At 54.1% G+C, this 27,757-nt stretch overlaps 1 protein-coding gene and 1 long non-coding RNA gene across 2 annotated transcripts in view; both read left to right on the forward strand.

Annotated features, from left to right (window-relative positions):
• Window positions 1–27,757, forward strand: part of LOC124966905 (leukocyte immunoglobulin-like receptor subfamily A member 6) — a 193,721-nt gene that overhangs the window by 154,006 nt on the left and 11,958 nt on the right. The window lies entirely within an intron of this gene.
• On the forward strand, window positions 19,494–25,114 carry LOC124966949 (uncharacterized). The gene is made up of 3 exons (XR_007105440.1): window positions 19,494–19,617; window positions 20,018–20,053; window positions 23,177–25,114. It is a non-coding gene; the product is annotated as an uncharacterized LOC124966949 (long non-coding RNA).

Consider the following 27,757-nt stretch of genomic DNA (forward strand, 5'->3'; position numbering starts at 1 on the left):
AGCCTGGGGCCCTGGTGACCTCACAGGGCTCGTGCCGCGAGACTGGTCCTTGAGCTGCATCCTATAGGACAAGCAGGAGCACATGGGGCCCAGGAGAAGCAGGAGTTTAGGAAAGAGCCGGGAAGGCCCAGGCCAGGTGGCACACAGAGAAGCAGGCAAGGGGGCATTCAGTTCGCCCTGAGAGGCCGGCTGAGAGCTGTCCCGATCAGGGCAGGGTTAGGTACAGGCATTAGCTCCTCTGGGACCTGAGGACGGACTGGAACAGGCCTGTGCTCAGTGTCCAGAGCAGAGTCTTAGGGAGAGAGGTGGTGGCCAAGACCTCAGTAATGGAGGCTAAAAAAAAAAAAGAAAGAAAGAAAGAAAACACCTAAATTAGCAATTCTTATTAATGTAAAATCATATAACATAAAATCCACCTTTTAAAAATGTTACGGCTCAATGGCATTTGGTACTTTCACTTGGTGGAACAACCTCCATCTCGGTCTAGCTCCAAAACATTCCCTCACCCCAAGAAAACCCCGATAAGTAGCCACTCCCGCTCCCCTCCACTCAGCCTCTCAAGACCAGTGGTCTGTTTCCGATTCTGTGGGTTTGCCTGTTCTGGTGAACCCGTGTGACCTTCGGGTACACGGAAGTGTGGCCTAGTAGCCTTGGGTGTCTGGGTTTTCACTGAGCACGCGCTCAGGTTCACGCACGTTGCACTGCTTCCCACAGACCTGTTGTTCAGAGATATAAAGCAGGCACGGTGGCGGCGTGAGGCAGGGAAAGTGCTGTTTTGCTCCTCAGTCCTTTCCAGCTCGAGACCCACCAACATCTCTCAAGCAGCCCCTTTACTGAGAGTCAATGAATTGCAGGTGTTGGTCACATCTACAAGCACATATTCCGCACAACACCCCGGCTAGGGTTTGATGGAAGAGCTGGAGACTGGAGGTTGCCAGGTGGACAATGGAATCAACCATCAGCCCAGGATAATCTCCCTAATGTCAGGTCCATAACCTGAATCCCACCTGCGAATGGTATGCCCGCCCTGTGGTGTGACATGGAACTAGTGCAAGGGTATCTTTGGGGGAGGCATCCTGCCTTCTGAAGTGACCCTCAGAGGTTATCCTGGTGTGTGGGGGGCAGCCTCATGGAATGAGCCCTGTGAGGTCACCCAGGGCCCAGTTTCAGAAGGGCCTGGGGCTGGATTTAGCGCTCACCCACCTGAAATTCTTCCTGATCATTTTGAACACGGATCCCCATCTTGTCCTTTGCACCAGACCCCGCCTGTTAAGTAGCTGCATTTCCCGCATGGAAATGCAGGAAGGGCCGAGGCCTGGGACAGCATCTGAGAAGAGCAACATTGGAGAGATAAGAAGAAGAAATGGGACCCCGGACAAGGTCCTGGCAGCAGCCAGAGAGGAAGGAGGAGAAGAACTGTGTCCCAGAAACCTGGGGAGGATTTACCATCTCAACAGCAGGCCAAGTGTAACAAGGCAAATCCTGGGGTTCGGCAGAGATGAGGAAGTGCTGAGAACTGGGCAGAGCATGCAGGGAGCCCCCAAGAAGGGAAAGGAAGAGATAAGGGATCTGGGAGGAGGTCACTCAAAAGAAGGTTCTTGTTTCTTTGGTTGAACTGGATACATTTGGCATTATTTTGTTTCTTCTTTTAAAAAAAAAGATAACTTTTCATGACACAAAGGGTACATGAGCACATTCTCTCCTGGAGAGGGAGGGGCACAAGGGGGAGAGACAGAAACCTTAAGAAGGCTTCCATGCCTGCTCCAACCCAGTCCCCAGCTCACACATTCCCTGAGCTTAGTCTACACACCTCCCCACCTGGGTAGGGGGCTTACAAATGCCTAGAGCAGGGTGTCTACCCTTGGGTGGGCTTGCTGTTTGGGGCTGGGGCTGACCAGCTCCTTTGTTGAAGGGCCATCCTGTGCACCACAGGGTGCTGAGGAGTGTTGCTGGGCTCTGCCTACCAGACCCCAGTAGCTCTCTCCCTGCCCACCTCCCACCCTGCTAGTGTGAACTATCCAAAATGTCTCCTGCCTCCATGCATTTGGGCTGCTAAAACAAAAGACCATAGACTAGGTGCTTTACGAACAATGGCATCGATTTGTGATTTGTCACAGTTCTGAAGTTGGGAAGTGCAAGGTGAGACATCAGCAGATTTGGGGTCTGGCAGAGGGGCTGTTTCTGATACAACATCATCCTCTGACTGTGTCTTCATGCAGTGGAAGAGGCGAGGGTCCCTCTGGGGTCTCTTATAAAGGTACAAATCCCATTCATGGGGGGAGCCTTCATGACCTAATGTCCCCAGTAAGAGAATTTCAGCATGGGGATCCCTGGGGACACACATTCAGACCACAGGCAGTGCCAAATACCCCTGGGGTGTGAAACATCTTTGGCAGAGAAAGGCCAATGTAGACTGCATTCAGGAAACTTTTGGTGCGCTTTGAATACACAAATGGGATCCTACAGGATACCTTTGGGACACCCCATTTTCCCATTCATTTGGGAATCATTCATTATTAGTGCAGATTTTAAAAGAAGTTTGTTTCAGTGTAACAAAATATGCAACAAAATAACAAGAGCAGGCGTGCTTCTTTATGTTTTATTGAAACCTTCCATATAAGTGGGGAGGGGTGGGAGCTGATATTATTGTCCTCATTTTTCTTATGGGGAAACTGAGACAGAGTTTGTTTTGTGTTGTTTCTTCCAAACTCACAGCTAATGCAACCGATTTGTGTGGGTGGTATTTGCACTCTAGCAGGCTGTCCCAAACAGGGCAGAGACACAGGAGAGGGTGGGCTATGCAGAGAAGTCCCCTGGGACCAAGGAAGAACTGGATCCTGTCCCACAGAACTTTCTGGAAGGAAGGGATTGTCATGTTACTGGCGCTATCCAAAAGGGGGTAGCCGAGGCACTTCAAATGTGGCGAGTGGGGCTGAGGAACTGAATTTTTAATTTAAAACCTCACCTTTTTCCAGTACTGGGAATTGAACCCAGGGTCTCCTGTATACTAGGGAAGAACTCTGCCACTGAGCTACACCCCAGCCCTTTTTATTCTGCACTTTTGACACACATTCTCACTAAATTGTTCAGGCTGTAGACACACCTGGCAATTTCATTTAATTTTAATTGATTCAAATTGGAGTGGTCACTGGTGACCAGTGGCCCACCCATTGGCCCACCCAGGTCTGGAGAACTTGAGGAGGGTTTGGTCAGGGCAAGGGGAGGTCTCTCTGGAAGTGGGCAGGAGAGAGGACAGGAACCCCAGCCGCAGGTTCCTGGCAGGTGGTAGGGAGGAAGGGGAAGAAGCTGGGGTCCAGGGGCCCAGGAGCGCTGCGGGCCGCATGTCTTGGGCACGTGCTGTCACCATCTCCTGGAGCAATGAGGGCCTTGCCCACGGCCGCAGTGGCTGCCAGCGCCCTGACGCCTCTGGGATTTCCACAGCATCTCGGGGTCAGGTGAGCAGGAGGGTAGGATTTCCCACCGCCAAAAGGACTTGGCGAGAGCCCCGCCCAGATCCAGAGAGGAGAGGGAAGGAGGGAGCGAGGACGGGGTGGGGGGGACAAAGTTCACCTTCGTGGGAGGGGCCCGGGGAGTGGGCCTCCAGGCGTCTGCCACGAGTGGCGGCTCCCTCCCTGCCCCCGCGACAAGTCCGGGCGTAGGCCCGCCCCAAAGCTCGGAGCGGCTGCGGCTGGCTTCCCCCAGCCCAGCCTCACCAGGGAGCGTCCTTGGAGCGCTTGGCGGTGTCTGTGGGGGAAGCGATCGCCTGGCAGCAGCTGGGAGAGCTGGGGAGCCGGGGAGGGCCCATAAGCGGCGGCTGCAGACCCCGCCTGGAGGCTGAGCCCGGGTCGCCCGCGGCTGCGGGAGGGCTCCTTCCCTAAGGCCCCTCCCACCGAGCGCCGGGTTGTGCTGAGATCCGTGCGTGGCTGTGGCGGGGCCTGGCTTTGCGTCTCAACTCCACCTCCTCTGGGCTGTGGGACCCAGGCAAGTCGCTTTTCATCTTAGCTTCCGTTTCCTAGTCCGTGCAACCGGGATGTGCTAGCCCCCAATTCTGAAGGAATTCGAGCAAGGTTTAAATGGGTTGTGGTCCCCAAGACGGGGAGCCAGCACAGGCAGCGCGTCGGACCGTGCTAGGTGCCAGCGTGCTCCCTCCTGCGCCTCTGCCGATGGCTCTGCCCACCTCCCCTCTCCTCACTGTAGCCTCTCTCCGGAAACCTCACCCACATCCCATGGTCTGTGAATGAACCTCCTGCCTCAGAGCTATCCCCTCCCAGAGCAGGGGGCACCCCCCCATCCTCAGCAGGTGGGAATCTAGGATTAAACGCTGTCATCAGAGACAGCGTCTCCTGTTTGGAGAAGGTTTTGTAGTTGTGAGCAAGGGCGCCCCTCCATTCCTCGACTAGACAGAAAATAAAACTTCCAGATTTTTGTGGCAAGAGCCACATAACATTAAATTTACCATTACAACCATTATCACCATTCAATATTGTTCGGTATTTTCACGTTATTGTGCTACCAATCCCTAGAACGCTTTCATCTTGTAAAGCGAAACTCTGTGCCCAAGACACACTAATCCCTGTTCCTTCTCCCCATCCCTGACCCCACTTCTGCTTCTGTGGAACGTCTGTCTGTCCTTGGTGACTGGCTCAGGGTCCTCAAGTTTCACACATTTCGGCAGATAAAGGGATTTCCTTCTTTCTAAAGGCTGAGGACTATTTCATTGGATGTATAGACCACAGTTGCTTCATTCATTAGTCTATTGATGGACATTTGGGTCTTTGCCACCTTTTGGCTATTGTGGACACTGAGACAGTGACCACGGGTGTGCAAGTATCATTTGCTTTCAGTTCTCTTGGGAATACATCCAGAAGGGGATCACTCAATCCTGTGGTAATTCCATTTTTTAAAAATTTAGCTGTGGATGGACATGATATCTTTATTTGATTTTTATGTGGTGCTGAGAACCAAACCCAGTGCCTCACATGTGCTGGGCATGCGCTGTATCACGGAGCCCCAGCCCAGCCCCGGGTAATCCCATGTTTAACGTTTTATGGAGCTCACACTGCTTTCCATAATGAATGAAAGATTTGGCATTCCCACCAACAGGACACAAGAGTTCAAATTTTTCCACTCCTTTGCCAGCACTTGTTATTTTCTGTTCTTTTGATGGTAGCCATCCTAAGTGGGGGGGTGGTGGTCTCCTGCTGTGGCTTTGAAATGGTAAATAATCTTCTGAAAAAATTGGGGGACTCTCAGCATCTCTGGAGGACCAGAGACTCCCATGGGAGGAGGGTCCATGAGGAGCAGCTGCAGCCAGGTTACGTAGAACCTCTTTCCCTCCCTCCCCGCCCCCTCTCCGTGGCAATGCTGCCCCGGCAAGCCGAGACACTGATATTCTCTCCGCTGACACTGGGTGGCATCTCAGAGGGCACACTTTGCAGTGCTGGCCCTCAGTCCTGGATGTTTAAATGTGACCCTTCTGGGTTGGGTGCAAAACTTGGTGGTAGAGTGCTTGCCTATCATGAAATTCTTACACTGCAAAATAATTTTTTAGAATATTTTGGGAGTTGTAGATGGACATAATAACTATTTGTTTATTTACTTATTTATTTATTTTGTGGTGCTGAGTATCAAACCCAGTGCCTCACCCATGCTAGGCAAGCACTTTACCACTGAGCCCCAGCCCCGGCCCACAAAATAATTTTTTTTTTTTTTTTTTTTTTTTTTGTACCAGGGATTGAAGAACCCAGGGGTGCTCAGCCACTGAGCCATATCCCTAGCCTCACAAAACAAATTTTTTAAAAAACTAAATTAACTTGACTTTTCCGCAGGTGCTCAGGGCTGGTGAGCCCAGATCTGAGTTCCCTGCCTTGGACTCTTTCCTTCCCTCTTCTCCACTGATTGCACTCTTGAGTGCATTTCCTGTCCAGTCCGACTGCTCTTCAGCTCTTCCCTTGAAGAATTTCCTGCAAGCCCCTCCTGCTCACCCAGTCGGACTGCCCCTGGGATAACCAGGCTGGAAATGGACTTATGCCTGCCGTCACCTAGACTTGACTTCTGAGAGCCCCTGTTGTCTCTGTGCCCTATTCCCCTGGCAACGGTCATCTGGTTCTGCTCCATCTCATTTTGGAGTCTCTTTCTAACCCATTTCCTCCTCTCTTGCTCAGCATCCCTGTGCTGAGTGAGGCCTAGTCCTCCCTCACCTGGATCATGGCTCCAGCACCTCTCTGAGATCCTGCCGGTGACCTCCAGATCAGCTTTTGTCTGCAGGCCACCCAAGTATCTGCTCAGAACTCTTCCAGACTCCCTGATGCCCGCCAGGCGGGCCCCATGAGGCATTCCACAGGTAATGGACTGTGTGTCAGGCTCATGGTCTGAGTCTCTTCCCCTCCTGCTCCTCCCTTTTAAAATCCATCCACACTGAATTGCTTTCTTTCCTTGGACACTCTGGATGTCTCTCCTGTCTCCCGGTGCTCAGGTCCTCAATTTTACCTACGACCCAACTGATCACGTGGGCATTGCCCGTCCCTCCCTCTTGTTGAGTCTCGCCCACCGGAGGCTGGAGGCTCGGAGTACCCCAGGTCACTGAGTTCTTGCTCACCCTCGCACTCCCCCACCCTCCTCTTCCCTCGCCTTCTCTGGATCAGTTGTTTCTCCATCAGGTGAGATGTGAGAAGTTCCTTTTTCTGAGAAGCCTTTTCTCACTCCTTAGGAAAAAAATGTGGTTACCTTTTGTGCTCCCCGTCTCCTGGGCTATGGTAGCCCAGTTCCGTCATTAAATTGTGGATCCCTGTGTCAGAATTTGCCAGGGACAGGGACTGCACCTTGCTCATTTCTAGTCACTGTTTCCTACCCAGGATGTGGCACACGAGAGTCCCAGGAGCTGTTCCATGAACAAATATCTGAATAAGCAAAGGTGGCATCTCTCGAGGCCCAGGAGGGTCTCTAAACCTGAGGTGGAGAATCCAGAACCTGAAAGTAAACCAGGGAAAGTGCCGGATGTTGAAGAACCATCCCCACATCCTAGAAATGACTCATGAAGAGCAGCTGGCCTTATTCAGTGAAGTGCATCAGGTTCTGTCTGGGCACTTACTGATAATGGCATTAATGTGACAGCGGCTTGCATTTTTGAGTGATTGCTAGCTACTGGTTGGCATTTCATTCCACACATCACCCATATTAAGCATGGTCCCCATCCAGATCTGAATGAAGCAGTATTTTCATTTTATAGATGACTAAACAGTGGTGTGGCCTTCTTAAGTCACATAGTTAAGAAAGCCAGGGAAATGATCAAATCCCAGGCTGCCGGACTCCAGAGCCTCCCTCTTATCTAGCTCGCTTCCTTCTTTATTATTATTATTTTAAAATTTTTGCTACTGAGGATTGAATCCAGGGGTGTTTAACCACTGAGCAACATCCTTAGCCCTTTTTATTTTTTATTTTAAGACAGGGCCTTAAAATTACTGAGGGCTTTGCTGAGTTGCTGAGGTTGGCCTCAAACTTGAAATCCTCCTGCATTCAGTCTCCTGAGTTGCTGGCATCGCAGGTGTGTGCCACTGTGCTCCACAGAAAACTTGCTTCCTCTGAGAGGCAGAACATGGTAATCTTCGATTCTCCAAATACCCTTAAGAAGCAGACACCATTACTATTCCCATTTTATAGAAAAGCAAAATGAGATGAAGTGACTTTCCCAAGGACACGTAGGTAGCAAGAGGCAGATCCAGGTTTTGAGGCCAGTTTGGTGTGACCCCCAAGCCCATGGTCTTTTGGTCAAAACCTAATAGCTAGTGTCCTGAATACTATGTGACACCTGGCCCATTCCACTGGCTGTCCTGGGCAGGGGCTGGCAGTTTGAGTACAGTTTGTCTCCTCCAACGCTCATGTTGAAACTCAGTCTCCATCATGAGATGTTCAGAGGTGGGACTGGATGAGACCTTCAGGAGGCAGGGAGGGCTCTGCCCATACAAGTGCATTAGTCCACTCATGTGGCTAATGGGTTCATGGGCTCTGTTGTGACAGCCAGCTGGACTGAGTCTCTAGGGTACTGCCAGCCTCTCGCCTTGGGATGTCCTCTGCTGCCTCAGGACTCTGGCCATCACCAGAAGCATCCCCTCAACCTTGGACAAGAACAATGAGCCAAAATGAACCTCTTTTCGTATAAAACTCACCCAGCCTGTGGTCTTGTGTTATTAGCAGCAGAAAATGAATGGAGACAAAGGTGGACATCCTGAGCTTCTGAATTTTCCTGTTCAGAATCCACAAGGGGAAGAAAGTTTGAATTCCTATTCAAAACTGGCATCTCCTTGCCTTTCCCAATTTATCCTCATCCTTTAAATGATTATTATCTATTAAAGTCCTTCAGGAAGACCCTATGTAGGAGGACAAAAGATAACCTATGCACACCTAACCAACCTGGAGAGTGGAAGATGACGGTGCCTCGGACCCTGGCCATGGTGCTGAAACCAGAGTTGGACAGCACTGTCCCAATCAGTGCTGTGGACAGCAGCTACCAGAGCCTCTCTCTGGGGGCTGGGTCCTGATGAGAACAGAGAGGGTGTCTTCACAGGGCCAGGTGTGCTGGGCACATCCAGAGGAAAGAAGCCAGAATTTAGCGGTAGGTGGGGAAGTCAAGATGTAGACAAGTTCCAGATAGACCAGGGAAGGTTGCTGTCTGAATAAGCTAACTCTTCTGCTCTCTACTTGGCAGGCAGAGGGCAGGGCAAGTATGGGCACACCCTGCACTCAATTTAGTCTAGAGAGAGTGTCTTCTCTCAGCGTGAATGGGTGTACCCCGTGAACGCAATAAGATTATGTTCACCTTATGCTGGGCCTCTGCCACTTGCTTTAGAAATACAACAACATCACTGTTTCTTTATTGTGGTAACATCAGCCTAAGGAAAAATTAACCCTTAGCCATTTAAAAGTGTGCAGTTCAGTGACGTTTGATACATTCAAAGTCATGGGCAATCATCACCTCAATCTAGTTCTAGAACATTTCCAGAACTCCTAAAGAAAACCTGCACTAATTGTATTAGTGTTCTCCCAAGAAACAAAACCAATTTTATCCATGTATCTATCTATCTATCTATCTATCTATCTATCTATCATTTATCTATCACATGCATACATAAATATACACGTACAGTTGTGACTGGTTCACACAACAGTAGTAAGTTAAATACTTGAGGGGGGATCTGGAAGTCTGGTGCCCCAGGATGAGTGGGTGCTACGGTTCAAGTCCAGGGGCTGCCTGCTGGCAGAATTCCCTCTTGCTTGGAGGAAGCCCCTATTAAGTTCTACTCAGGACTTCAACTGATGAACAAGGCTTGCCCACATTTTGGAGGGCAATCTGCTTCCCTTGAAGTCCGCCAATTTAAATGTTAATCTTGTTCAGATATCTAGAATGATATCTGACCACATATCTGAACACTGTGACCCACGAGCTGACAGATGAAACCAACCATCACGAGGCCGAAGCTTGTCAACTTGCTACCCACACATCTCCTTGGACCACACTCAATCAACTAAAGACAATAACAAGCCATACCTCCACCTAGCATGGCACGTGGCTCTGATGACCAGCCCTGTCTCCAGAAGAGGGCCATGGGTGATGTTCACCCTTCCCCTTGATATTCTGTCACTTAAGCACGGTGAAGTAACATTAACAATGCTTAGATACTATGATACACACCAAAACATGGCGTGTCACATGATATGGGGGCAAAAGAAGGAAGAAAACAGAGAGAAACAACACAGAAGAGCTGATATTATAATACATAGTCACAGATTGATATGTTGGTAACAAAAGAAGGAATAAATACTCAAGATGGCAGCCCCGTTGACATAAGTGCTCACGCGCCCATAGCTGCTATTGATAACCACTTTGGTGCACCACACATAAGCATCTCTCTGGTGTGGCTCTTTTTGCGGTGGTGTGACCAAATCTTGCTGCTGGGGGGCCTGGGACGTCAGCAGTCCTGCGTAGGTGGGGATGGGGAGTGCTCCCTGGACTTCAGCCACAGGCATGGCCACACGAAGGATGCGCCCCAGGTCTCCTGCTTTCCTCTCCCCAGCCAGCACTGTGGAGTGCTGGTCCAGTCCCCCACCCCAAGAGTCGGGACCCATCACCCAGCCAGCACCCCAACTCTCCTCTTCAGCATTTGATTCAGAGGCAGGAGAGGCCCAGAGTGGAGGGGGCATCTGAACCCCGGTAGGTTGGCATCCTCCTGGGCAGAGGTCCCTCCCTTTGGGGCTAAACCTCTGACCTACAGATCATGAGGTCATGGGAACAAGAACAGATTTCAGTAGTGGAGGCTAGGAGCAGAGCCCCAGTGCCACCCCTTGGTTCCCGGACCTGGGGATCCTGGCTGTGGGAGAAGGAGCGCCACGTGGGGCTGCTGGTTCGGGTGCAGGCAGCCTTCTGGAGAGCCTTGCCCCAGATGACTTGAGGGTGGACCTTTGGGAGTGACGTCCATGCTCCTGTCACACCAGCGGCTTCAGGGCTGCGGGGAGCAAGGTAAGGCCACTGAATTCACGAGCATGAGCTCATCGCCGAAGTGAGTTTCTTGATCAGAAGGGATGCTGAGAATTCCACGTCAACAGAGTTCTCTAAGCCCGTGGAGGGCGGTCCCGGGCAGTTCAGGAGTGTGGTGTGCAGAGAAGGAAGGTAAGTCTGTGTCCAGAACAAGTGCCTATTCCAGGAAAGGGTGGAAGTGGCCCAGTGGACCAACCTGCCCCCAGGACACCGGCTGGTTACCCAAGGGAACGGTGTTGGGTCAGGGGCTCAGCCTCTCCTCTGTGGGCAGACTGGTTACTCAGGGGTAGCTGGAGCCAGCTCAGCCTTGGTGGGTGGAAGCCCATGTTACTGAGCCACGCACAACCTCCATGGCCACTTTGTTCATGAGCCTACTGGACAATGATGGGGTGGCTGGGGAGAGAGGTTGGCAGTGTTCCTGCAGCAGATAACACTCACCAGTTGGTATGAAAATCCTACTTTGCAGAGGTTTGGAGAAAGAGTAACAATCTCCATTGTTTTGCTTGTTTGTTTGTTTTTTGTACTAGAGATTGAACCCAGGGGTGCTTAGCCACTGAGACACATCCCCAGTCCTTTTATTTTTTATTTTGAGACAGGATCTCACTAAATTGCCTAGGACCTTGCTAAGTTGCTGAGGTTGGCTTCAAACTTGAGATCCTCCTGTCTCAGTCTCCCAAGTAGCTGGTATAACAGGCAAGTGCCCCTGAGCATGGCATGGTCTCCATATTTGCATGATGCCAGGGTCCTTCCTAGAGGGGACCCCGCTTCCCCTCAAGGGGTCTGGTCTGTAAACTGACTGGAGTCTGGGAATTGATTGAGGGGTTGTGATTCTCTGACTTTGGGATTTGAGTTCAATTTTTGTTCACTTCACCGAGAACTTTAGTGTTGATACGGATCCAGTAAGAATTTAGTGGGCTTCCTACCTGTCAATCCTAGGAGCACCGTGCCCTGCCAGCAGCACAGGACTCCGCGGGTCAGGGCGTCCTGGCCTCTGCCTTGGCTCTGCTGTCTGTTACAGTACCACCTTGCCCCTGGTGTTGGGGTCCTGCTCCTCCCCATCATGGTGGCATGCTGTGAGCTCTGACCTGCAGGGAGGAGCCATCGCAGACCTCCGCTGGGACAGCAGGGTCCCCTCACGAATTTATTTCTCACAGAATTGGTGAGAGCAACAGTGTCTGTTCTCCTCTGGTGGGTGAGTAGTTCTTGAATAACAAATCCACGTAGCATCTCCCCACCCGGTTTCCTCAGAGGCTGAGGCAGGGCTGCATCCTGAGTTCATTTACTGAGGGCCGCCTCTGGCTCCACGTTTCAACCAGTCAACCAGACACAGTGGCAGAACCACTTCCTCCTCTTTGAGCTGCAACGTGAAATGCAGAGCTTCTGCTGTGGGGGCCCATGGCAGTGAATGTGAACGACTCACCTTTCTGTCCCTTCTGTTTTTATCCCACACACTCAATGTCTATTACCACATACACGCCTCCTGAATTCCTCTAAAGTCCACTTTAGAAAGATCCAGTAGCTACTTTGGAACACAGCACACATCCTCATGGGTTACACTTTGGTCCTCACCTTTGGGGGCTTCCTGGGACTTGGAATCTAGTTGTGGGTTGTGATAGTATTTTGTCACTGTGATAAAATACTCAAGATAAACAACTGACAGAAGGAAGGATTTATTTTGACCCATGACTTCAGAGATTTCTGGCCATGGTTACGCCGACTCCCTTGTTTGGGGCCTGAGTTGAGGCAGAACATCATGGCAGGCAGGGTGTGATATAGCAAAGCTGCTCACCTCAAGGGGACCAGGAAGCAGAGCGAAAGAGGACCATGCCCCCAGTGACCTGCCTCCTCTACTTATGCCCCACTCTAAAGTCTCCTTCACCCCCAACAGTGCCACCAGCTGGGGAGTAAATCTCCACACATGAGGTTTTGGGGGGCATTCCAGATCCAACTTAACATGGCTCAAGAAGCAAAGAGGGCTGGGTCCTGAGCAGAGCACTGTCTGACCAGGCGACTGCCCTGGGAGGCCACTACAGTTTCCTCAGACATGCAGGGGCAGCCTCCGCAGAGGGGGATGGACAGGCTGCTTCTACTGGCCAAGAAGGCTCAGCAGAACTGGGGGGTCAGTGTCCTCAGCTTCATCACAGTCTTCCCATATGTCCCCATTCCAACTTTCTGGGTCCCATTCCTTCCCATTTAGTGCCCACAGTTGAATAGTAGACACCCTGTGAAGCTGGGAATTCCATTTGCTTTGAAATCCAGCAACTTGAAAGATGAGATTCTGGGTTTGGTTTTCAGCAACCTCAGCCCTGTGGCTACGGAAGATGAATCTCTTGCAGGCCAGTCAGGGGAGCCTCAGGTCATTTATGTGAATCTGAACTGGGAATTTGAATCTCTGAATTCCCAAGGATGAAAATCTGATCTTTATCTTTCTTCACTTTATCCAGTCAATCTCATGGTGCTCACTAGTTAACAAAAATGCTCCAAGTTATTCTGTGCATAGTCACCCCAATCCTCGTCTCATAGGAGTGTTTGATTTGGAGCATCCAGTGTGACAGTTTGCATGTCTCTGTTGCTTCATACCACCAGGGACCGCCAGTGTCCCCAGGAAGTAAAATGGGCCATTTCAGTCTCCAATCATATCTCCAGAAAATCCTTTGACAAAAGAATGGGGAAGGTCTTAATTTTTCCATGAATGTTTGCCCTCCTCCTTCTCCTCCTCCTTCTTGGTACTTGGGATTTAACCCAGGAGTGCTCTACCCCTGAGCCGAAGCCCCAGCCCTTTGTATTTTGAGACAGGATCTCACGTTGCTGAGGCTGGCCTCAAACGTGCCTCCTCCTCCCTCAGCTTCCTGAATAGCTGGGATCCCAGCTGGGTACCAGTGCCCCTCGCCCATGGTTTCTTTTTTTAAACCACAATTTAAAATACAAAACTGTCTCTAGAAATAAAAATGTGTAAGTTATCATTTTACTTAGAATTTATTTATTTGCAAACTCGTAAATATTAATGAATTCATTTTGTTCTACTTAGCAATTAGCAAATTATAGGTATTTAGTTGTTAGGTAATGGGATCATTTCCAAAGGCTGAAATGGTAATTTGGGGGTTGATGAGATATACATTCATGGTCGTATGATTTTCTTTCTGGCCTTCTTGATTCTATTTACTAGACATACATTGAATTTTCTAAAAATGGTACATTTCAGCATTGTGGTCTTATTTCTAAATAATCTCCATGTGTTGATAATTATAATCATTGTAATAGTGAAAAAGGTGTTCTTCAATGCTGGGAAATAATAAAAATAGTGCAAGAGGTGGTGTTCTTTTAATAAACCTCAGTTTTACCATTTGTGGTTCAGAGTGGAATCCATCCCTCCTGCCTAAACAATAGACCCTTGCCATTCCCTCGCTTTGGGCGTTGTAAAATGTGTGCTTTAACATGCTCAGCGGGTGACTTGAAATGTGTGCACGTTGTGACAAAATACCACAGGCAAGATCACTGACATCTGTCCATGTACATGGCTACCATTCGGGGTACGTGTGGTGGGAAGGCACTGGGATCCACACCCCGCAAACCTCAGGACCACTGGGCAGATTCGTACCCATAGCTGCCCTGTGAAGCTCTCCAGAGTTTATTCATCTGGGAAAACAGACTCGGTAGCCTTTGGCCTCATCTGCCGGTCCCCACCCCATCCTCTGGTTCCGCGGTTCCACTCTGCTCCGAGTGAGTGGACTCGACCTACGGTATTTGTTTTCTTCCTGTGTCCAGCTCATTGTGCTTCACATGATGTCCTCTGGGTCCATCCACGTTATTGCAGATGACAGGGCTTCCTTCCTTTGGAAGGCTGGAGAGCATTCCGAGGTAGGCATGTGCCAAGTTCTGTCCTTTCATCAGCCGGTGGACAGTTAGGTGTTTCTACATCCTGGCTGCTGTGTGTCGCGGTGGGAGGAACACAGTGCGGACATCTCCAGAGCCTGACCTCAGTGCTTCGAATACGTATCTGGAAGTGGGATCGCTGTGTCACACGGAGGCTAATTTCTTTAGGCGCCCCACGCCTTTCCTACCAGCCTTTCCCCCACTAGTGGACCAGGGCTCTTTTCTCCACACCATCCCCAACACTTGGATTCTGTTATACTAACAGAATCCCCCCCCCCACACACACACACACAGGCACGTTGCCCACACGCACTCACAAACCCCAGGAAACCCCCCTGGGATACACTGAGAGGGTGAGGTGCTCTCCTCAATTCAAATAGAAAAATTACCCCGAGGACCACTAGGGGGCGGGAGAGTCCCATCTTGATTAAAGTCAAGAAAACCCAGAAAAACCGTGTGTATGGGTGTGTGCGTGTGTGTGTGTGTGTGTGTGTGTGTAAACAAGAAATAAACCTTTCCAGGACACCAGCTGGGCAGAACTGCAGATGGAACATATAACATAATACCACGTTATGATAGGTCTGAAATTATTTATCAATTAAGGAAAGGCATGAAATAACAGAAAAGGAACCTGCCTGCCTGCGTGTTTGCATATGTGCATGTGTATGTATATATAATGCATATCGGATACAGGACAAGCATTTAAAATGTTATATTATATTGTATTACATATATTTAAATACTCGTCCTTGTCGTTCGTGTGTGTGTGTGTGTGTTAAATATATATGTGTGTATTTATCTATTTATTTAAAAAGTGAACGGAAACAGCCTGCTCTTCCACCGGCGTTGGCCATCTCGGTGGTTTGACGCCCACATCAGGGCAGGCAGCCTGTCCCTCGTCCACAGCGCCCGGGGCCTCGCCCAGCTCAGAGCTGGTGTCCACGAGCTTCCTTTGTCTGCCTTGCGTTTTCGGCTCGCCCTGCGGCGGGCTTTCCCGGGCTCTGCCTCCTGCCCAGCCCTGTGTCTTTTTCTGCCCCAGAGGGACCGAGTTCCTGTGTCGCGGGGTCCAGCTGCTCTCCGCGTCTGTCCCTGGATGTTTCCCCAAGAGTCCTGCTGGCGCGGGGACCGACGGCTGGCTGGCGGCTCTCCGCAGAGGGTGGACCCCGGATCCGACAGCTGCGATCCCTCCACCCCCAGCACAGGTGCGCACCAGGCCCCGCGACCCCCAGTGGCGACCCCCAGCGCGGCCCCGCAGCCTCGGGAAAGCGGGACAGAAGTTAAACAGGACCCCGCGTTTCCTTTCCCGAGGGGCGGTAGGAGGAGGAGGGCCAGGGAGGGACAGCACAGCAGGGGCGGGACTGGCCTTCCTCCTGATCTCGCACCTGGTGACACAGGTGCCAGCTCGCCGGCGGGGCAGGTGCGCGCCCAGCGGTCCCAGCAGCAGGCAGCGCTAGTGAACCCAGAGGCGTGGCTTGGCCATCGGAGGGAGGGGCCACCTTGACTCGGGACCCGCCTCCCAGTTCCGGGAGGCGTGTCTGGTGACCAACTCCAGGGAGCCCTGCAGGCCAGTCAAGGAGAGAGCCCACCTGATCAGATGGGGCGAGAGCATATGTTCCCAGACAGGGTGAAGTGGACGTTCAGTCCACTACAAGTGTCCCTGGGTCCAAGGGAGCAGGGAGGGGAGGGGGACCCCCCCCAACCGTTGCCCACAGGCACAGGTGGCCCCCTATACCTGGTGAGCAAGTGAGACCTTGGTCAGCTCAGACCAGAGGACCAGCAGCAGGACACAGCTGTCCACTCCAACATCACCTGGACTGCCTGCTCCCTCACCAGGACACCACCCAGAGAAGGAGCTGAGGAGAGGGAGACAAGAGATGGACCAGACCTAGAGAGCGTGTCCATCGTGACTGGGAAGAGCTACCTTTGAACCTGTGGGGCAGGCGTGTTCGCTGTGATGGAGGAGGGCAGCTTACCAGATCGGATCAGAGACGTTTCATTTCTTGTGGGGAACCAAGCTGCATCATGATCTGCAAACACACCCGTACACATACCTGCACACATTCACAACCTGCACGCACACCTGCACATTCACAACCTGCATACACACCTGCACACACATTCACACACCTGCACACACACCTGCACACATTCACAATCTGCACGCACACCTGCACACACATTCACAACGCCTGCACACACAACTGCACACACCTGCACACACCTGCACACACACACACACATTCATACGCCTGCTCACACACCTGCACACACATGCAGGCATTCACACACCTGCACACACGTTCACACACCCGCACACACACCTGCAAACACATGCACACATTCACACACCTGCACACATTCACACCTGCACGCACACCTGCACACACATTCACACACCTGCACGCACACCTGCACACACATGCAGGCATTCACACACCTGCGCACACATTCACACAGCTGCACACACACCTGCACACATTCTCACACCTCCATGCACACCTGCACACACATTCACACACCTGCATGCACACCTGCACACATTCATACACCTGCATGCACACCTGCGCACACACATGCACACATGCACACACCTGCACACACACATGCACACATGCACACATTCACACACCTGCACACAATCTGTGACAGCCCCTGTACTCTCACTCAGCACTATTTCTCCCATTTTAACTTCCTAAGGAGTGAAACATCCCTCGCGTTTTTAATAATACTTTAACAAAATAGAGCAGAGTCCAGTGAATGGAAAGTGCTGGACAAAATGCCTGAGACTCGTCTTTATTTCTGCGGATTTCCATGCACACTTGATCTACTCCTTCCCCAGTCCAGAGGCTCCCTCCTACAGAGTTTTTCACTCACTTACTCCCTCAAAGGCACCTTCCACCCTCACACCTCTTGGACCATCATGGGTTTGTAGCTCATTCAGCTGAGAACACGCCCCCTCTCAAAGCCATGGCATCTAATAATGCACCCTTACTGCCTGCCAGCGTTCCCAGGAGGCAGCATGTGGAATGATTGACAGGTAGTGGCCTGGTGGGGGAGGGGACCCCTTCAGATACCTGGGGTGAGCAGGAGGACTACGGTGACCCAGCAGGATCCTGGTTGGAGGAGGACAGGACGGAGGCCCAAAGCCAGGCCAAGGTGGAAAGAGTTTGGGGAAGCAGGAGCAGGGTTTGGCCAACAGGAGCGTTTCGTGAAGGGGTGATGTGGGGTCTGGGCCTTGCTGGGGAGCACATACGGCACGTGGAGGGATTAACATCACCAAGAGCTCAGGGCCCTTGACCTTGAAGAAACGTGGCCCCTGGGCTGCCTCCCTCCCGGGCGTGAGATCAGGGTCAGGGAGAGTCATGGGTCTCAGACCTGCAGAGGCTGAGCCCACCTGGACTCATGAGGACCCACAGCCGACACTGGGGACCCCTCCTCCATCTCCATCAGATCCCACCTTGCCACCCTCAGAACATTAGGGGTCACCTCCCCAACCCCAGCTCTGCCTGGGAGCCCACCTGGAGCCCAAGGCTGCGGCCAGCCACTCCCTCAGCTCATTTCCTTCCTTGCAAGCCATGATCTCCTTGTCCATCTCCTCTTCAGGGGGCTCATCCCCACCAAGGACACCAGTATGTCCTTAGGATCCCTGGGACAGAGCTGGCTCCTCAGCTGCCTCCCCAGTGTGAGCAGGTGTCCTGGGCTGTCTGAGGAGGCCACGGGGGAGCAGAGTCCAGGGGACGCTTTCCCACCTGGCAGCACAGGACCTGATGGAGAAGGGGAGAAGAACATGGGGTCCACTGAAATGCAGCAGCTCCTTCAGCTCGAGGGGAGCACTCGAGAGCCGAGAGCCAAGAGCCTGCAGAGCCCAGGTGCTGGGAGAGGTGCGGGCTTCCAGAAGACAGAGCCAGGAGAGGGTGGGGCGGCCACAGAGGTCAGGGATGGGACTTCCAGACCACCCTTCCCGAGCCAGGGAGCCTGTTCTGTGCATATGGGCCCTGGGAGGCCCATCAGTGTCCCAGACAAGAATCCAGCCACCACCCAGAACCACCAGGCGGCCCAGAACCCACCCACTGAGGTTGGCACAGTTGACCTGGTGCAGTGGCCTCTGCAGGCTTGGGAGCCCTCAGATCAGAAGGGGCTCTCCAGGCATCAGAAGGGCCAGGCACACCTCCCGCCCTGACCCACACACCCCTTTAGGGCCCATAAGGACCGAGCCTGCCCTGCCCAGGCACCAGAGCAGGCCTCAGGTGTCAGGTCACAGCCCAAGTGTGGGGTTGCAGGAGGAGGCAGGAGCCAGGGCCCCAGAGCTGGCCCAGGGGTCACCTGCCCTGGGAACAGGGTGGAAACTGGGGACGAATGTCCTCACTCTGTACCAAACACCCCTGGCGGATGAGATCTTACCAAGCTACCAGCAGCATTTATGACTCTCCCTTTGCATGAGGGGAAGCGAGCGGCTTGTGTGAGACTGTCTTAGCGGGAACCAGGAGCCTCTCAGGACTAGAATCCCTGACGGCGAGTTTCCAGCCCCGTCTCACCCTGTGTGGGCATGTATGGGTAACTCCCCTGTCCACATGTCCACCATCCCTCTGGCGTCTTTCCATCGTCCACACATCCAGGCCATTCATCCACCCATCCATTCTCCATTCTCCATCCATCACCTAGTCCATCTGTCCATCTTTCCATCATCTGTCCATCCACCCATCCATTCTTCATCCATCCACCCATCCATTCTCCATTCTCCATCCATCACCCAGTCCATCCGACCATCTTTCCATCATCTGTCCATCCACCCATCCATTCTCCACCCAGTTATCTTTCTCTCTATCAATCATTTCTCCTTCAGTGTATCATGGCCTACGTATGTGTGCCAGTCTCTGCCACCTGTGTCCATGTTGTCTTTATACCTGTCCATCTGTGACACAGCAGCAATTGTGGGCTTAGTGTGGACGTGTGACACAGCAGCAATTGTGGGCTTAGTGAGGACGTGTGCTCAGTCTAGTTATGAAACACCTTCTGGAGGCCACATCTGCCTCTGGTCACGTGGGGGAAGGAAGAACAGGCCTGGAGCCGAGTCCCTTCCTCCCCGTGACTTGCTTTGGGGCCTCACTCTGCACAGTTCCTGCTTCAGGGCCTGTCCTCCCACACAGGACAAGCACAGAGCAGGCCGGGGACACTGGGCCATGTCCCCTCAGTCAACCCCCTGCTGAGCCTTGGTGAGTCTGGGAAGGACAAAGGCCTCTGAGAGGCAGCAGGTGGGAGATGGGCATGGGGTCCAGGTCCCCCTCTAGTGCAGGACGCAGAGCCCTGGGGGAGGAGTCAGCCCTGCAGGCACCTGTCCAGTTGGTGTCCCCTGGGCCTGAGCCCACCCTGGAGGGACCCGAGGCCCCTCCTGTGTTGTGGAAATGGGGACAGGATGTGTCCAGTGTGACTGTTGGGAGGTCACCTGGGGCCTGTCCTAACCCTGCTATTGAGGAAGGAAGGCAAGGGACAGAGAGGCCATGTGGTGGGGGGCTGGGATCACAGGCAGCCAAGTCCTTCCCTGCGGCGAGCTGACCCCTCAGCCCTCGAGGAATCTGCCCCGTGGGTGATTTTCTCACTGGGTCTTTCTTCCAGGGCTCTGCCTGGGCCAGCGGATCCACACACAGGCAGGTGAGTCATGCCTACAGCGTCCCAACCCCCTCCACAGGCCGCTCTGGAGGGGAGTGGTGTCAATCCTGGGAGGGACCCCAACCCCACCTTAGGCCACATGATTGTCACCTGTCAGTCTTCTCCTGGCATCTCCCGGTGCCTGCAAGGCAGCAGACGCTTCCCGTTCAGGACCCGCCATCCTGCCGGCTTCAGCCCACACACATGGTCCTCCATGTCCCAGCCCCACTTTATTTTCTCAGTGAGGTTGCGGGGTCTGACCAGATGACAGAGAGCCTCTTCTGTCCACCCACCTCTAACCAGCCAGAGTCCAGGCACCTGTACCCATAAATGTCCTCACATCTGCCCACCAGTCTTGCAAGGAAGTCTCTCCTCGCTTCTCAGCCCCTGCAGAGACCAAGAGGCACCTGCAGGAGGCGCAGGCTGCCGCCTCCTGGTGCAGAATCTCGGCCACTGACTTGGTTCACCCCACCCCTTGCTGCAGGATGGCTGCACAGGCAGCCATCACACCCCAGTGTGGGCTGCAGGGCAGGGAAAGGCAGACACAGGAGCAGCCCCTCGGCTTACCTGCTGCTCTTCCAGCTCCTCCTGGAGCCTCCCGGGCACAGACAGGGGCACGGGCTGCACAGCCCTGTGCTGGGGTGGCAGTGCCAGCCTCTGTTCCATGGGGCTCGAGTGCTGAGGTGCAGGGGGGGCCGTGGGGAGCACATGAGTGGGAGGCCGTGGTGTCTGAGACGTGTCCCTCCTGTCCTGCAGGAGAGGGGGAGAGCCCTTCCTCCCAGTGGAGGCTGAGGCTGCTCTGCTTCCTCCTGGGGTCCTGCCCAGACCCTCCCTCTCTGCTGACCGGGCTCTGTGATCCCCTGGGGAGGCCCGTGACCCTCGTGTGCCGGGCCCTGCTGGAGAGGGTGAGGTTCTGCCTGAGAAGAAGGGACGTTCCCGGTTCTGGGGTCAGAGGAACTCTTCACCTTCTGAGGCAGAGGCCAGGTTCCTCTTCCCTCCATGAGTGAGGACCCTGTCCCAGCTGCCCTCCTGTCCACAGCCTCCCTGCCTCCTCCTGACCCCAAGACCCTCCCTCTGCACGTTGTCCCCTCAGCCCTCATGCCCTGAGGTCCCTGAATCCCAGGTCTCAAGGGTCACTTTGGGTGACATGGACACAGCTCCAGCATGGGGTGGACATGGAGCTGGCCTGGCTGCTGGTCCCCTCCAGTGGGCAGGTCACCTGGCCCAGGGACGGTTGTGACCAGGGCTGGAAGGAACACTGGGGAAGCTTTGGGATGAGATGGTCCTTGTCCTGTGTGTGCTCAGTCTGGAGTTACAGTCCAGGGGGCTCAGCCCACCCCAGGGAGGAGCAGGGACGATCTTCATTTAGAGTCAACCTTCTGTCCCTTTTCTGTTGATTCTGCTGTGACTCAGACACCCTGGGGGCAGATGCACAGTGTCCAGGGTGCTGCTCTCGCCCAGGCCTGGGGTACTAAAGCCGTACCTGAGGCTCTGACAGGTCCCCAGTGCCCTGGGGTACTTACTGGTGGCCCAGCAGCCCCAGGATGAGGTCAGACCCCAGACCCCGACCCTGTGTCCAGGGAGAGGCTCCCCACCCATGTCTGCCCATGACCTGAACCTGCTGGTCAGTGCTGGTGGGTGCAGAGCAGGAGCAGCCTGGGGCCATCCTGGTGCCCCAGGTCTCCCCACCCACCCTGGGGTCTGCAAAGGCCACCTATGGTCAGGGTAGTGCAAGGGCCCAGGGAGGTGTTAGAGAGGTACTGTGGGGGGACCAGCTGAGTCACAGGCAGAAGGAGCTCTCAGCTGTTCCTCTGCCTGTTCACAGGAGCCCAGAGACATCAGGTGTGTGTGTGTGTGTGTGTGTGTGTGTGTGTGTGCACCTGTGCTCCCAGGCAGGTACATAGGTGCTGGTTTAAAGCAGGTCATCCTGTAGAGACCACCATGATATCCACAGATGCGGCAGGCTCCTGGAGGGAGGGACGTGATGTACCCTGCACCCTCTCAGGGTTGTGGCCCAGTGCAGGGAGGTGGCTCCTGGCGGTGACAAGGTTGTGAAGTGCCATGCTGAAACCCACCCCTCCTGACCACAGACCCTCATGGTCTCTGCTTCCCTGTCCATATGACAGGGTTGAGTGTCCCCCACTGTGTCCTGTAGGTCCAGCTGTCTGGGTGGATCCAGTCTCACCTTCCCCTTCTGGTGTTTTCCTGGAATCCTCCAGGAGGTGGAGACCCTGTGTGGACCCTCAGTCCTCCCCTTTCTGTCCCCATGCTGTGGGGACCCTGGTCCTGTCAGGGCTCCGTCAGTATCTGTGAGGTGATGTCTCAATGGTCCTGTGCCCTGAGCCCTCCTCAGGACCTGTGACCCAGAGTTGTCCATCACCAGCCCGGGAGTCAGCTCCAGGGATGCACTGGGGGTGCACCTGCGACCCCAGCCCCATGGACTCTGGCCTTGCTCAGCACAGCTCGGCACCACGTCCTCGGGAGGCTTGGTGTTGGGGTGAGGAGGTCAGCAGTGAAGGCGAGCAGAGCTCAGGCAGCTTGCCTCAGGGGTGCACACACAGGGGCCACCCAACACCACGGCCCTGACCCCTTTCCCGAGGCCTCAGATGCTGGGGTTTAGCTGAGGAGGGATGGGGAGCACGCAGCAGGGACCAGCAGAGGGCTGGATGAACGGGCAGAGCAGAGACGGCCCCGGGTCCAGAAGTCCCAGCCCCTCACCTGCAGCCAGGTTGGAAAGCTCCAGGCTGGGGGACGTGAGGCCCAGTGGCCAGGCCAGGGTCCCAGCCTCTGTCCTCCGGTGGCTGGTTCTCACAGGGGGTGTGGACACCACAGGTGTGGAGAGCTCCTCACATCCTCGTGTGGCAGAGGCTGTGCTTCCCCCGTTCACCCCAGGACAGGGTGGCCTGTCCTCAGACATGGAGCTGAGTCTGATCATAGGCCGCTGTGTGTGCTCCAGGTCACCTGTCCCCAAGGTCCTCCTGATTACCTGGAGGCCTGGGAGGGGCAGAGGGAGCAGGGGAGGTGGGTAGGGCCATGCTGACAGGTCAGTCAGGAGGGGCTCAGGACGCCGAGGTCAGCCTAGAGGACAGAGGCTGCCCAGCCTTCACCACCCTCTCTGTCTCCTAGGAGCCCCACGTGACATCAGCCCCACCCACACAACTGGCTCCCCCACAGGTGGGTCTCCTGGAACTCTGCAAGGGGTAGTGCCCATGGGGACAGGTTCTGCCTGAGAAGTGGGAAAGTGGCTCCCATTTCAGGGGCCCTGAGTTGGGTTTTTCCCACCTGTCGGCGACCTGTCCTGAGCGGTCACCTCTGTCCTGCTCCAGCCTCCACCCTCCAGAGCTACAAGGGGCTGAACTTTGTCTCCCTGGGCCTGGCTGGGCTGGTCTTGGTGATCCTGGTGGTGATTCTGGGAGGAGCTTGGCACAGCTGGCTGAGGTCACAGAAAGAAGAGGGCACCTGCCAGCGAGCTTAGACCCCAGGACCCAGGGAGAGGCCCTCGAGGACCCAGCCCATGTGGAGCCCCAGGAGACCAGAGGTCACCATGACTGTGCACCGTGGACCTGGACACTGCTGGTCTGAACGCGTTCTCAGCCTGCACCAGGGAGCAGTGTGGACCCACCCCAGCCTCCTTCGGTGTCTGCCCCTGTCCCCCAGGGTGGCCGCCATGCTGCACACCCATCACCAGGGCGCTGGCGCACATCTGGCTCCAGGCTCTGGCTTGAGCAGCTGGAGCGCTGGGCGTGTCTGACTCAGGCATCAGGGGGCTTGTTCACGGGGCTCGGATCCCGCTCAAGGGCAGTGACTCAGGCAAGTGGCTGGACAAAGGAGCCCACAGACTCAGCTGGGTGTCCCAGCCGGAAGGCACCAACCTGGACGCCTTTCCCACACCTCGCCTGGTCTTCCAGGGGCTCCCAGCGCCGCTCCTCCCCGGCATCAGCAGCTGGAGCCCATGCCCCTGCTCTGCCTGGAGAGTGGCGGCTCCCCCACGGGCCCCTGCGTCTCCCTGCATGACTGGTAGTGATGGTGCTGGTTGGCAGGGTGGTGCAGCCAGGGTAGGAGTGCTGGTTGGGAGGCTGGTGTCGATTCTCCTTGTTCAGTTGTGCTTCAACGTCGTTTGCTGGAGAGAGGCGGGGCAGGCGGAATCTCTCAGATGCTGGTTGCTGCACCACTTGCTGTAGCCTATTAGAGGATCCATGGAACTTTCCTGATGAAGGGGAAGAGCTGGGCAGTTAGGCCAGCACCCTGACAGGTAGAGACTGCTAGGAAAACCTGCACACATGCCTGTGATACAGGCACGCAAAAGCAGAATGCTGTTTCCAGAGTCAAATACTGTGAACCCCAGAATCCATCAGCAGCTGGATGAATGAACATCTCTATGTTGCCTTTATACAGTGGAATATTATACACTAGCGAAAACATCCAATCTAGCACTGGAAGCAAAAATACAGATCTAGTTTTCAAACATAACAGTGAATGAAAGAGGGAAGCCGAGTGCAGGTGACATTTTATTGTTAAAGAGACCACGTGAGTCTCCTGCGAGGCAAACAACCGTGCAGAAACTTGAATAAAGAAAGAAAACGAGCCACTGAAAATACTGTTGCATGACATAAGGCAAAAAAGGAGGGATCACATGAAAAGAGAAGGGAGGTCCATGAAATAAAGAAGGGGACTAGAGGGGGCGAGGAGGAAGGGCAAAGTGAGCCTGACAGCTTCCCTGCCTGCGCACACGAGTGTGCCACAGAGATGCTACCTTTGTGAGGAGCTATAGAGCAGCAGTTTAAAAACAGTGAGAAAATAGAAGGAAGAGCAGCAGAGTAGAGAAAGAGGGTCTGGGGTGGAAGGAGGAGGCACTGGGGCCTGAGGTGCAGCATGTGATCATTGCTGTGTGACTAGGTCAGAGTGAACCCCCTCCACACGACTCCAACTCACTAAGGAAGACATGACACCACAACTGCATAAGAGGTGCAAGTTCTATGGCTCTCCAGCACAGGCCGTGGCTGTGGTTGCAATCCTTGCATCTTAAGAAGAACCAGAAGAGAGCAGCATCACCACCACCACCATCATCACCACCACCATCATCACCACCACCACCACCACCACCATCACCACCATCACCACCACCATCACCACCATCACCACCATCACCACCATCACCACCACCACCATCAACCCTATCACCATCAACACCATCATCACCATCACCATCAACACCATCACCACCATCACCACCACCACCATCACCACCACCACCATCAACACCATCACCACCACCACCATCAACACCATCACCTCACCACCACCACCATCAACACCATCATCACCACCACCACAATCACCACCATCACCACAATCACCACCACCACCACCATCACCACCACCACCACAATCACCACCACCACCACCATCACCACCACCACAACCATCAACACCATCATCACCACCACCACAATCACCACCATCACCATCATCACCATTGTCACCAACACCATCACCACCACCATTAACACCATTAACAAGTTCAGGAACATTTTTTAATGATGGGAGATAAGATTCACAGGAAATCTGTGGTTTTATGAAATATTAGGCCTTATTCATGGTGTTCTGTGTGCAGAGGACAAGAAGGGACACTGGGGTCCTGCACATGCTCTGCCGTTCATGCCTTTCGACAGTCAAGCTGAACCAGCTGTGATCAGAGGCGGTGCAGGATGCTCTAGGAGCAGAGAGAGAGGGAGAGAGAATACCATTGCTTGGACAGGGTGTTCCAAGAAGGCTTCCTGGAGGAAGTGGCACCCAAGCTCTGGCTTGGGAGGTAGTTAAGATGCTTTTAGATGAAGGAGAAGACAAAAGACCCCACAGATGTTGGAAGCCTGGAACAGAGAGAGCCAGGTCTGGCATGGTGCAGCCACATCGCTGAGGAGAATGCGGTCATCCCCGCCTTGGGCATCCCGGTATCCTAGAGCTCCTCACCTGGCCGACCTTTGCTAAATCCAGTCGGAACATGCACTGGCCCTGGGGAGGCCACTTGGGGTTAGAGGTGGGAGTCGTCTTTCCCAGGTGGATGTGCTTGAATACTTCTTAAGTAAAGAGGGATGGGATCTGCTGAATGGAGGGTGGATGGCTAAATGCAGAAGCCCAAGAGGTCCTGGGCTGGTTAAGGTGAGGGGCATTGAGTCACTAAAGAAGAGATGTCATTGCAAAACCCTAGGCGTTACCAGCCCTGTCGTACTGTGGGTCTTTGTGAAAGCAAGAGCCCAGAGGAGGCTGTGAGCAGAGGCGGCATTTGGGGAGCCACACAAGGGAACAGGAGAGGGGAGGAGAGAAGGAGGGCGCTCCTAGAACCAGGTGGCATTGCTGAGGACAGGCTGCACCAGCATCTCCGAGAGTGTTCAGGGTGCCACCAGGTTCTCCCTCAGAAAGGAGACACGCCTCACCGCACACTTCATTCACTTGGGTTGGGTTCATTCACTCAGTTGGGTTATGAGAGCCCTGGCTAATCAGAGCATTAATCCACTGACAGGGATTAACTGGGCCATAACTAGCCTGGGGGTGTGGCTGGAGGAGGTGGTCACTGGGCTGTGCCTTTGGGTTTATATTTTGACCCTGGTGAGCAGAGCCCTTCTGCATCCCGGTGCCATGTCCTGAGCTGCTTTCCTCCTCCATGCCCTTCCGCCATGATGGTCTGCCTCACCTCGGGCTCAGAGCCATGGAGTCAGCCATCTATGGACTGAGACCTCTGAACCCATGAGCCCCAAATAAACTTTTCCTCCTCCAAAATTGTCCTCGTCGTGTCTTTCGGTCACACTGGTGGAAAAGCTGGCTACAACCTGCACTCCTGTTCCCCAGGGCTTTGGAGATTCCCCAGGATCTGATTCTCCACTGTGCTGGGCTGAGAAGGTCCTTCCACACCAAGGTGGAGAAGACGTGGGTGTCCTCACAGGGACACCTGTCCACCTGATTCGGAGACCTACAAAACTGCCAGCCATAGCTCCTATGAAGTCGCCGGTGACCCAGAGAGACGTGCTCCCAAGTGCTAGAAGCGTGTGCTTAAAAACCTGAACTGCGCCGGGGAGCGTCGGCGGCAGAGGGCTCCCAGAGCAGGCTCCAGCCCTGGGCTCCATCCCCAGCACCACGAAACAGCCAGCCCAGCCAGCCGACTGAGAAACAAAAACAAAACCTCCCAAACCCGGCCAGCCGGGGACGAAGCCGTATCTGGCAGCTGGACTCCAGCTCCTCAGCAAGCCTCTGCTTCTCCCAGACCAGAAGAGGAACTTCAGCTCACATCGGCTTCCGTCCTGCTTCCCCTTTCCCCTCCTAACCTACGTTTCCGTTCTGAAATTAAACGCTCCTCTCATCTTCTGGAGAAAAGCGGCCGAGGAATTGGGTGGTCACGCCCAGAGCAGAACGCAGACCAGATCCCCGCAGGCCGCGCCCGTGGAACTGGGGTGAGCCGGAGCCAGGCGGTCGCGGCTTCCGGCAGAGGTGGCTGTCAGGCTGGACGCTGTCCTGGCCCTTTGGTCCATTCTTTGCGTCTTCATGGCGAGTGGTTTTGAAACGTTCTTACCGTTTTATTTTATTTTCATTGACGAGTAATTCTGTGCATATGTGGGGCACGGTGTGAGGTAGGACAGGTAGGTACCTCGCAGAACGCTCAAACCCAGGGAACCAAGGCTGCGTGGCCTCTCCTGCCTGTCCCTTCTTTGCGAT

The sequence above is a fragment of the Sciurus carolinensis genome, chromosome 16 (genome assembly GCF_902686445.1).
Source record: "Sciurus carolinensis chromosome 16, mSciCar1.2, whole genome shotgun sequence".
NCBI classification, from domain to species: domain Eukaryota; kingdom Metazoa; phylum Chordata; class Mammalia; order Rodentia; family Sciuridae; genus Sciurus; species Sciurus carolinensis.